This window comes from Mastacembelus armatus, chromosome 5 (assembly GCF_900324485.2).
Source record: "Mastacembelus armatus chromosome 5, fMasArm1.2, whole genome shotgun sequence".
NCBI classification, from domain to species: Eukaryota; Metazoa; Chordata; class Actinopteri; order Synbranchiformes; family Mastacembelidae; genus Mastacembelus; species Mastacembelus armatus.
In genome coordinates this window covers 5447261-5458718 of record NC_046637.1, presented here as the reverse complement: position 1 = coordinate 5458718, position 11458 = coordinate 5447261, and positions in this window count along the sequence as shown.

Genomic DNA, 11458 nt, shown 5'->3' with positions numbered 1-11458 from the left:
CTGTCTTTAAGACTTTATAGTACCAATGCCGATGACTGGTTCTCTGCCAGCTGCTCAGAGCTCACAACCTTGATTTCAGCAGCAACAACAGGCTCTTATTTTTTTGCTGGAAGCTCTCATAAATACCCTCTCTAGCCCAGCAGATGAAGTTAGCAACTATAGCAAGTGACCACTGAGAAACATTTTGCTACTAGTATACTGGATATTTCCTACAGGAATTGGTGGAGACAAAAACACAACTAAAATAACTGTTAGTTTTGGACTTAGATTTGGTGTTTTTAGCTTTTTTTAAAATTCAATTAATGCAACTTTAAATAAAGAGATTTATGAGATGCAGGTTTATTATCATCTATGCACAGAATATCAAAAGTCAAATGTCACTTAGAAAGACCCTTTTCAAAATGATTTTCATTATTTATTATAAAAATTGATTATTACACTTACAGTATGTTTCATAGTACTTCATAAAACATTGAAAAGTGGTATAAAATGAAAATCCTAGTGAGTACAAGCACCTAAACTGGTACTGTGTTTGAGAATGGGTACTCTTATGTCTGTGACAGATCCTTTCTTTGTAAGTCACAGAAGTACAAACACCTACATGATAAAGGTACAATAAACTCCATGTCCCCACACTCCCAACACATTAGGATGGCAGGTGTAAAAAGGAGGAAGCATCTAAAGCTGTAAACTTGAAAGGCCTTTCCTCTTTGTGAGAGGAGTAAAGAAGAGTTAACTAGGTGACTCTGTATGGGAGGAGGGAGCGCTGGGGCCAGGGGGGTGGATGGTGTTGCAGTGGGAGGAAGGCAGGACGGGAAGCAGGAAGGGGTGGAGGGGCTGGGGCTGATACTTCTCTGGAGAATGTATTGGTCTAGTTGGAAAAACAGGTCCAAAAAAAAAAAAGAGAGAGGAGCAGAAAAGTTTAGGGGTGAGGGGAACTGGAGCTGTGGCCTGTGGATGAACTCATTGGGGACTTTGCTTGGTGGGGTCAATCCAAGTTCAGGTCTTTCCCTCGCTGACTCTGCGAGAGTGGAGGAGCTGTCCATGGCTAAAGGGGCCTGCTCTTGACGGCCTCCAGCCCCTGCTGGGAGCCCCCCAGGGGCCCTGTAACACAAACCCATTTCCAGCAGGAGTTCTGTGGGGTGTGTGGAGAACGGGGGCATGCCCTGGGTAAACGGAGGTCATTCTGGGGGTGGGAGGGTGAGGAGAGCCACCTTTGCCAATAAATATTTTCCTGACAGTCAGATGAAGGTTTGTTTTTAGAGCTCTCATCCCTGTGTGTCTTTGTAAAGACTCATGTTACTATTCTCACTGGACACAGAAACAGCTCTGCAATGTGAAAGTTAAACTGTGTGGTCACATAGAGAAAACACTGTCAGTGAAAGTGAAATCAAGTAGTATAAGGAAAACTGAGTTTATTTTTCTATGTCGATAAATGTACCATAAAACACATATTAGTGCTTACTCAGCTCTTTTTGACTTCAGAAAAGCCTGTTAAGGATTGAATTGCAAATAACCCAAGTACCAGGTGGATGTTCTAATCCTGCAGATGGAGCAGAAGTGTGTAAAGGCTTTAGCAAAAGACAAATGAGGGACAATCTATCATTCAACACTCACAGACCAAACAGCAAGTCAGGGGTGGCCAACTAATCAGGCAGTTTGCACAGGCAGCACAGCATGGGTCCTTTGAGTGGATAAGTGGTCCCTCCTATAATGTCAAGAGTAAAGCCTGTACCAGGGGTTAGGGAGAGGTTGGCAGGGAGTTAATGAGATGACTGGTGGGGTGATCAGCAATGAAAGGTTTGAAGACCTACAACACGGCACAAGTCACACATTGATAGAGATGGAATACTTTCTAGATTTATGAAGTGTTTATTTATTGCTTATCTCATCAGGTGGCCATGAGGACGTACGAGTCAGACTGCAGCCAGACAGAAACGGCCAGCCTGTTTTCACTCTGCACACTGGCATTTTATACAGAAACCTTTTTCATGATGCATTACCTCCACTTTTCACCTCTGCTACTGTACAATTGCTACTTTAAACTACAACCTGAAACAGTAAATCATAGGTCAGTATGCACATAATACCAAAATGCATACCGAATCATCGTATTTCCTGAGCTACATGACCAAAATCACTCAGGGCTATGTTGAAATTGCCCATGACTCATTGGAACAAACACTGTAATGTTATCCAGAGCAGATCGAATCAACATCAGGTCTTCTGTTCTTTGCTTGAAGACGAATAACAACCAGTGCTGTTCACAATGACTGTTTTACATTCACATTGGCATTTCATGAATTTGACAGTACTGCATTGGTTGTTATTCCCTTTTTACCCAGTTGTTGGTTGCTCATTTGTTTTTTCAGATTTGCTGAGAATTTGCACCTCAGATGGCAGTGCTATATGATAATCTATCATGCCTGAACTGTTTTGGTTTATTGTAATACAAATACCTTAAGGGATCTTCCATACCACTTCTGCTATATCCTGAAGCTTACCACATTATGTTCAACATTTGCCCCCCACAAGACTGAAAAAGATTTTAATGGAACTGCAACTCCAGAGTGTTAGGATTTAATATATAATACATTTAAGACAAATTCTCACATTCTCAAAACAAACAAACAAAAAAAAAATCATACAATTCAGTAAGTGGTGGAAGAAGTTATTATAATAATTTACTTACCATAGCAATACTGTGATATAGAAAACTCCAAATTGCATTGCAAGTATCAATAGGAAAAGTACTCATTCAGCAGAACAATTAATTTGCAATCAACATTTAAGCAGTATGTTAATGTAGTACAGTACTTGAGTAAATGTAGCTGGTATCAGCCACCAAACATATAAGATTTTTGTACTTTTCAATGTCATTTTTACTTTAATTCCTCAAGATTAATCTTGTTGTTCTGCCACTTCTGTGTCAAGGAACATTTTGTTATCCACAAAAGGAGCTCATTCCACAAGCCTGATAAGACTGTTAGAGTCTGGTGTTTAAAGACGTTTCGTCTCCATTGGCAGGTCTGCGGGACCTGTCTCTCCAAGATGCCAGCAGACAGTTTCTGTCTTGTTGACAACAGTGTGATAGAAATAGAGAGAGAAGGGAAAGCAGGAGGGGTTGTGAAAAAGCACAGCATGAAGTGAGAGACTGAGAGAAGTTGAGAGAAGAGAGAGGGTAGAGTAGAGAGGTGAAGGAGGGTGCAGGGGGAACAGAGAGGGGGTCGGGGAGAAAGGGAGGGAGAGAGGTGGGAGTGGGAGGAGGGGGAGGCCGTGCGTGAGTAGAGAACCTCCCCGTGAACTGTGCAGTCGCGAGCCGGGTCATTGGGGCGAGGTTGTCAGAGCGTGCCTGAAACAGTACACCCTGGGGTTCAGCCAGAGTTCACACACTCAGTGTTCAAGATCCATGTCCCTCAGTCAGTGCTCGCCAGCCATACACCAGCGTATACACAGCAACACCAAAGAACTCACATGTATCATTGCACACATGCTTGCACAAAGACAAGATCAAAAGCAACAACAGACAAACACAGATGCACTTGCGAAACATACAGGATGTTTAATATATAATCAATCTTTTTAGCCTGGGCTGAATGAGAATCCACACAGATGAGCAAACAAGAGTCTCAGAGCACAGAGTCTCTACATGCATGATGACAATGTTTTCATATCAGAGCAAGGAAAGTTTATCTAGAGGAGACGTATGCAAAATAAACATGCAGAAGGAAAAGTGAAAAGACTCGCCTCTTGGAGTGAAGAGATTTAGAGAACCATTGAGACATTAACTGATAATGCACATAGCCAGGAACAACACCAGCAGCAGCACAAGTAAGACTGTAACATAGTGAGAAAGATTTTCTTTAATTCCAGTCAGTGAGGTTTAAATAGGAGAGGCCACTAAGCCAGAATCCCCTCTGTGTGAGCGAGCTCTTTGTGGGAAAGCTGTCTGCTTTACTCCCATTGAAGACTGGTTGGCCCATTGTCAAACCCAGAGCTTGACCTGGTGTTGAACCCAATTGTCAAACTTGCAGTGTAGTGTGGGACCTTGGTGGGGGAGGAGAGGCACCAGAGTGTGGTTTAGCTGACTGAGGCAAGTGTTTGTCATCTCTTGGTCCCTGAAAGCGTTCAGTATAATGATTACATATGCCTTAGCTAATGTAGTAAAAAGCTGTGAAAAGTGAATTTCCCGTCAAAGCTTTTTTTATATATATAATTAATGTTATGATTTAGTTCTAATATATGTTCTCACATTTCAGCAAAGCCCCTCCAGTCATATGGTGACCACCCCAATCTCTCACAATTCTCACGCTGGGGATAACTCAGCCTTGTGTGTGTCACATGAGGATTTGACAGACAGGCCCAGCTGTGGCAGTCAGGCGCCAGAGCACCACACCCTCCAAGTCCAAGGCAGACAAGGCCCGAACCCAGAACAATTCAGTCTTTGTGGATCTACTGGAAACCATCAACTGCATCCAAATGACCGTAAGCTGTAGATACAAGCCAGATGTTGGAATTCCTCGGCTCAGTTCAATCTCAGTCCAGTCTGGCTCATCCAAGCCCGGCAGCAGAGCAGTGGCAGGAAAGGGGGCGTGTAGTTCAGATTCAACAGAGGGATGTACAATTCAGCCTCTCCATTTGCCATTTATGGAAAAAATGATTCATTATGAAGTTTTCAGAACTGTAGCTCTTAAACTTGAGGCTTAGTGGCCATTAAAAACAGGTCATTCTACTTTTCATAATTTTGATGAAATGCTTTATGCTGTACCAAACCCAGTCATGTCTCATGAGGGCAGCTGTGTTGTACATTATTCTATGCAAGCTGAATAAACCTATTCAAACTGCTTTGCCACTTGAAGCCGCATGAATAAATAGTAGCTTGTCTGTGGGAGTCTGATAACTTATGCAGAAAAGTGCTCTGAACACCATATCAAACAGAGCAGTTCTTTTCCCAAAGTGTTTCCACTCTCGTTTCAAGAGCAGCCTATCATGTAATCATCTAAGAGGCCATGGTAATATCTTGTAAGGTCTTCAGTGGTCCAAATCTGACATGCTCATAGTGATTTGATGGGAGACTCATTTGTCCTTTTTGCAGGCTAATTACAACAGGCCGTGCGACCACCCCCCACATTCCCAGCTAACCTTTTCACCTCTGAGGTGTTGGGCAGGCAATTACTCTTCTTGGCTTCTGTGTGAAGGGTACAAGCACAAACTGGCTATTCCTCTCCTCCATCTCACATTTCTCTCCCCTTCTCTGACTCTCTGGAGTATTCATAGTACTTGGACAACGTACAAGTGCAATATAAACACACACACCCATCTGTAGGTAGTGTGTCGTGTAGGAGGATGGCTGCTGTGGCTTTGCCTCCCACACCCTCTATGCTCTCTTTTAACTGAACCTTTGTTGAAGATGTCTCAGCTCTAAGAGTGAGTGCATTTTTTTGTAACTTCTGTTTTTAGTCATCAGCTTTATGAGAATAAAAAAAAAAAAATACCCAGAGAGAGTTTCCACAGTAATGTAATCACACTAATTTGATTTTCATTCAGCTGGAAGCAAGAACCGGCCTATTTTATTCCCCTGACCTCTGTTTGATGTCATCCTGAGATGCAGATATGAAAGGCATACGCATGGAAAAATATCTAAAAATAAGTATAACGAGGGACCCATATGTCTAGGACCTTTGTGGTATATCTTCCTCTAAGAATAAAGTGAGAATGGTACTCCTGTGATATATGATTTTTGCTCAGACATAGACTAAGCCTCACACTGACTCAATTGCTGAAAGTGCTTTTCGGCTCTCCTCTGCTGCTTGATAACCCACATCCTCTCATCAAACCCTCAGTAACAGCTCTCCAGAGAGATGCTTTCATCCTGACGCACACTATGTGTTTGGTCTGTTTCCATTTAGTTGAGTTCAGGTGTAGTTCACAGAGACCACCAACTCTGGTCACATGACTTTCATGCAGCCTGTGGGTTTGGGAGGCCTTTGTTTGTGTAATATGGCCCAACGATAGACTGAGAGCTCCTGTGCCAAGAGAGCTCTACAAAAGCATCTTAACTGCCAGCTATTTTACATAAGCCAAGAAAATATGCTTGATATCTATTACACCTGATATCTATTTTTATTCCTGTCAGTCTTATCAGTGTCTCCGTGGTTTAGCAAGAGTTTGCGACCTCTACAGCTCCCATCTCACTTTGCCCTGGAAAGAGTCATGGCATGTTAAAAAGTGTGTTAAGTTGAGGAGAGTGCCCTCCATATGACCCACATCTGATTCACCTTGAGCAAGTCAGGCTGCTGGCAACAGACACCAAGCTACAGAGTTCGGCCGTGGTGCGACACTGTTGCGTAATCTATGAGGACGCTGCTCTGTGATAAATAAATCTGGCTGAAGTGGTCCATCTGGGAACAACATTTTTCAGCGGGCTCTCCTGACGTGATGCCTGGTGGGCTTTATAAATATCCTGAGCCCATCCACGCAACGTGAACTGAGTTTCACCCTCCCACACCCTTCCCCTTTGAGCGCTTGCCTTCTGCTTGCAGTGAAAAGCAGGCTTTACTTTGCTTTGTTTGTCCCTCAGCGCTTACCTCCCACTTTCTCCCTGTTAACTGTCAGCGTTCAAAAGCAGAACACTGGAAACCACATGTGAAACAGAACTCTCTCAGCTTCACAGTGTAGGTGAATGACCTATAGGGTTTTTTTATGCCATATGGGAGCTTGGGAAGATCAAAACTGAAATTGCACCTTGCTCCTTTTGAAATTTGTGGTAAACCTGGTAACAGACACTATGTATGTATAGCACTTTTTATTTTAACCATTATTATATTTTTGTTTACACACATTACAGCAAGTTATCCAAGTGGTGTGGTGCAGTTCATTGCTCTGATCTGCTGTTGTTCCTAATCAAATCTGTTGGTTTGCTATGATATTCCAGAAACAAACCTGGAACAACAGGCAACAGCACAGACAAAGTTTTCCATGCAGCTCCAAAAGCTTTTCCCCACAAAGATCGCCATATAGATATTCTATGCTTCTCCACATGCTGTTGAAAAAGGACTGTGTGGATAAAGCTGGCAGCAAGTGATGAATAGAATTTATGGAGAGTTAGGCCCCAGCTACCAAGTGTTTGACCTTGTGTTGTAGGACTACACCTCCATCCACCTAATGCATATGTATGTGGTATCTACCTGTAAAGGCTGCATTCTCTAAATAGCCATCTGTAGCTGAAGACTGAATATTTCATGGAGGCATTAAACAAGCTGAAAATGTTTCAAGTCATTTGCTTAAAAATCATCTCTGCCAGTGTTCTTTGTTCTGTTTGCTGCCTGTAACTAGCTGCATAAGCATAACTGTACCGCACAGATGCTACAGACAGACTGTGATGCCGCATATATTTCATAATTAACCTGTCCCTCTGAGTTTGTCCTCCACAATTTACTCATTCATTTAGGCACTGTATTTATCCAGAGAGGGAGAGAGAGAGAGAGAAAGAGAGAGAGAGAGAGAGAGAGAGGAGAGAGAGAGAGAAAGAGAGAGAGAGAGAGGACTGACACCCTCAGAGCTTGCTGCTCCTTTTGACCTTTAACACCACAGTGTATAATAACTCTTACAGTTTGACAGTTCAACTGAGGCATCACTGCTGGCCCCTTGCTGTGGGTTAGGGCTGAGCCTTTTTAATCATGCTACCTACCCTGTGATGGATGAACACAGCAACAAACTGGCAAGAGTGCTAACAGCATTGTTCAGAGAAAGCGGATAAGGCACTGTAACAAATAACACCTTGCTGAACTTTCCTCCAGTGCACTTCCTCTGGCTTCAGGCTCATTCAGCTGTTTGCTTGCAGCATCCACAGGTCCAAAAAGCACACAAATTTATGAGGTTTATTACAGATAATAGTCCATTTCTCACACAGCCGTTTGCTGACGGCACTTGTCGTGAGTGTGGTAATGCAGAGCAGGGGCACATCTATTTAGATTACTCTGCATTATCTATCCTGCATTAAGACTGGCACCATAAAACTGCCAAAAATATGGCATCTTAAATGAAGGGCAAAATGAAAATTGATATGAAGTGTTTTGGAACGCATTTATTACACGCTTCAAAGTCACAGGGAACCACCTGCCAGGAAAGTGGGAGCCACTGGATCTGTAAGTATATGTGATGTGAATAATGACAAAATCTTGCACTGGCTGAGGTTTTACATGCGTTCAGCATCACTGCGCAGTGAGCCAAATGGACTCCAGATCTGGGCGCCTATAATATGTTTAATGGATCATTGGAGGCTGACTTTCCAAGCCTCCGTGTTGGGATTACAAATGCTTGGACTGCATATAGGAAAAATACACTCAGGCTCATTCTAAAGTATAGAAAAGGGAAATTATGGGCATTCAATAACAAAGGTGCAGTTAGGGGTAATAATGACTAATAAACATTGAAGATAAACTTCCATAAACATGTTTAAGGTCATTATCAAAGGTGATGATTCAATTCATTGCACATTCTGTTCAAATTAACCACACAGGGAGAGAGAAACAATGATTGCTGACTTCTAAGCTTGTGTTTTAAGACAACAGTACAATCTTAAATAATACTGAAATGTTCAGCACAGACACCTGGAAATGTGACCACAGCTGAGACAGCTATGCTCTCTGGTTTCTCCCCATGTGATCAAACCTTAAATCCACTGCTTCCACCTGCACCTGGTCAGTCACCCTGGAGCTGAGCGCCTTCAGCAGGCAAAAGGCTTTCCAAGCCCCATTTGATTTATTCAGTATTTGGCTAACCCTGCTCTGAACCTGCCCCATGAGATTTCCAACCATTTTAGCCCTCCTCCTGCAGCATACGTGCACTACATGCCTCCTCAACCTAGTTCTATCACAACATGCTTCTTCCCCCTCTGCTTTCGCAACAACCCACTCAGAGAATGAGAAACAGGCCCTTAAAAGAGGCTTTCGTTTGCTCTCGGCAGAGCCCGTCCCTCTCGCCACCCATTGCAGGTCACCTACTGATCACAATGTGCGGCCCTGTCGTGAGTGCACAGGAGGGCATTTATGGTTCACTAGGATTCAAATGAATGTTTATGAGCCTTGTCTGGCAGCCAAAGGGCAGGCACTATCCCAGATTTTACAGCCACTCTCACGGTTTCGCTCTTGGTTTGTGTGCTTGCTTTGACTTGTGCACAGATATGGGGTGTCTCTTTGTGTCTCTGGATCCATGATCATCATGTCCCTTCATGTGCATATTACTAGGGGTTGAAGAATTACTCTCAAAGGAGCAAGGGTAAAGTTGTCTATGTACAGTAAGTACTCTGTGTATGTTTTACAAAACTCAAAGACCACATGGAGTTCACTTATCCATTAAACTGACAGTTTACCTCTGTGTCCCTTTCATGTGAGCTACTTTCTGAATCGTCAGTATTCAGTAGAAAATCTACATGAACTCTCTTCCATGGTAAGAGCACTGGATTATTGTTAACCTCACAGTAAGGAAGGAATAAGCACAGATTTTCACCATTACTCTTTGCTTTGATCTAAATATACAGTCTCAGGAGTAACAATCAGAATATCTAAACAAACAAGCAGAATGAAAGTACGTGGGCCTACAGAAAAGGAGGTACTATTTTTTTTTTTTTGTTGTCAAATTCTATTAATTGCCATTTTAGATGAGGTAAAAAAAGGAATTCAGAGACTTTTAGTATAAAAGATTATTTTCTTACCGACTACATCATTATGTACACAGCAGTAATAATATTACAAGTTGCAATCATTCTGTAAATGCTGTGGTGACATAGTTAAATTTGAAAGCCATTCTGCTTCAATGGAAATAATGTGGTTTGTATTTTCATGTTTTCCTAATTTACACATGAGCAGTCTAAATATCATAAAGAGATTTAGTTTATTCAAGAAAGTTAAGAAAGTGCAGTAGGCTACTTTTATTTTTACCACAGTGCCTTATTTCACAGTGATAAACGTCAGTGCGGTCAGATTTTCACCCCATCTCATTAAACATTAACAGGTTCATCTTTACTACCTACTGTCTGAGAATTGAACAAGAGCACAAATCCTCCTTAACCTTATTAGTCATTTTACTGCAGCTCATAATCACAAATGTTCTTATGTTTTTGTAGAGAAGAATAACTGAACTTTTCCTTATATTTCCATTTAGGCTTGGTTCTCTGTTGGCCACATCTGTGTCCGAATGGCCTTCATGCACTGGACAGCTGACTAACCTCAAAATTACAGAGGTCACATGTAACTCCAAGGACAACAGTGTTATCTGTTAATTATAGACATTTGGAGAAAACTAGTTGGTACACACTGGTCTTTAAATTTCTGGATGACTATTTGCTGTTGGTGTGTAACTTTAGTTCCACAGTATTAAATCAAATATTGATTAACTATCTTAGGACTGTCTGCTATTTCATAAACTTGAACAAAGCTTGACTAACAAGCAGAAACACACTACAAAGTACAGGTACCATTACCTCAAAGTATAAAGAATACTATACTTACCTGTTTGCGTTTCAGTGGGTGCAACAAAAATTATGTAGCAGCATTTATAGGGTGAGGCCCTGACTATATGCACGACAGGAAACAAGAAAACAGAAGTTAGTTTTCCCCAGCCATTACCCTGCATATATATTTGTGTTCCCTTGTTGGCTACTTGGTCACTTGTTGAACAGAATAAAGGCATGCTAAAAAAAATCTATACTATTTATAAGTTTGGTTCCTTTATGCAATCTCAATTCTGTCAACATGTTTAAAATGTACTACTGGCCCCAAAAGAGAGCTGGAATAGACTCCAATAGATCCCTGTGACCCTTGTTAGGAATAAGCAGGTATAAATAATGGATGGATGGATGGATGGATTTCTTAAAATTTTTAATTATTTCCTAAATATCTTGCAGTTCACTTGACTTCCTTTCTGCTTGTATTAGATGAAATCACAGATCAATTTCAACTCGTTGGTAAAGGTGCTCATCAGCTACAATGTTAGATCAGAATCTCTCGCAAATTTCCCAGTTTAATTTCTGATCCAATTATTATTCTTTGGTAATTCATCTACTAATATGGGCTTTCACTTTTATGACATACTTTCAATAGCTACTGAAGAATACCTTCGATCAAAAGGTAATCAGAGGATCTGCCATTGATAAATCTCATCAGTTGTGTTTGTGCAGTCCTCTGTTTTGTGCTAAAGCCTGGGAACATGCTCACATTCATATCCAGTAAACTGAAAGAGGCTCCATATTGTCCCATTTTTCCTGGAATATGCCTCTAGGGTTTGCTAATACAAATCACATTTATATGATCTATGTACAACAATGTGTAGCAGTTCTCAGAGACTGTAAGAGTGTATTAGACGAGCCAAGCTAACAAAACCAATTGTAATATCAGCTATTATCTTCACAACAGACTGACTCTTGTTAGAACTGACTGTTAACTAAAGCCTTAAGATG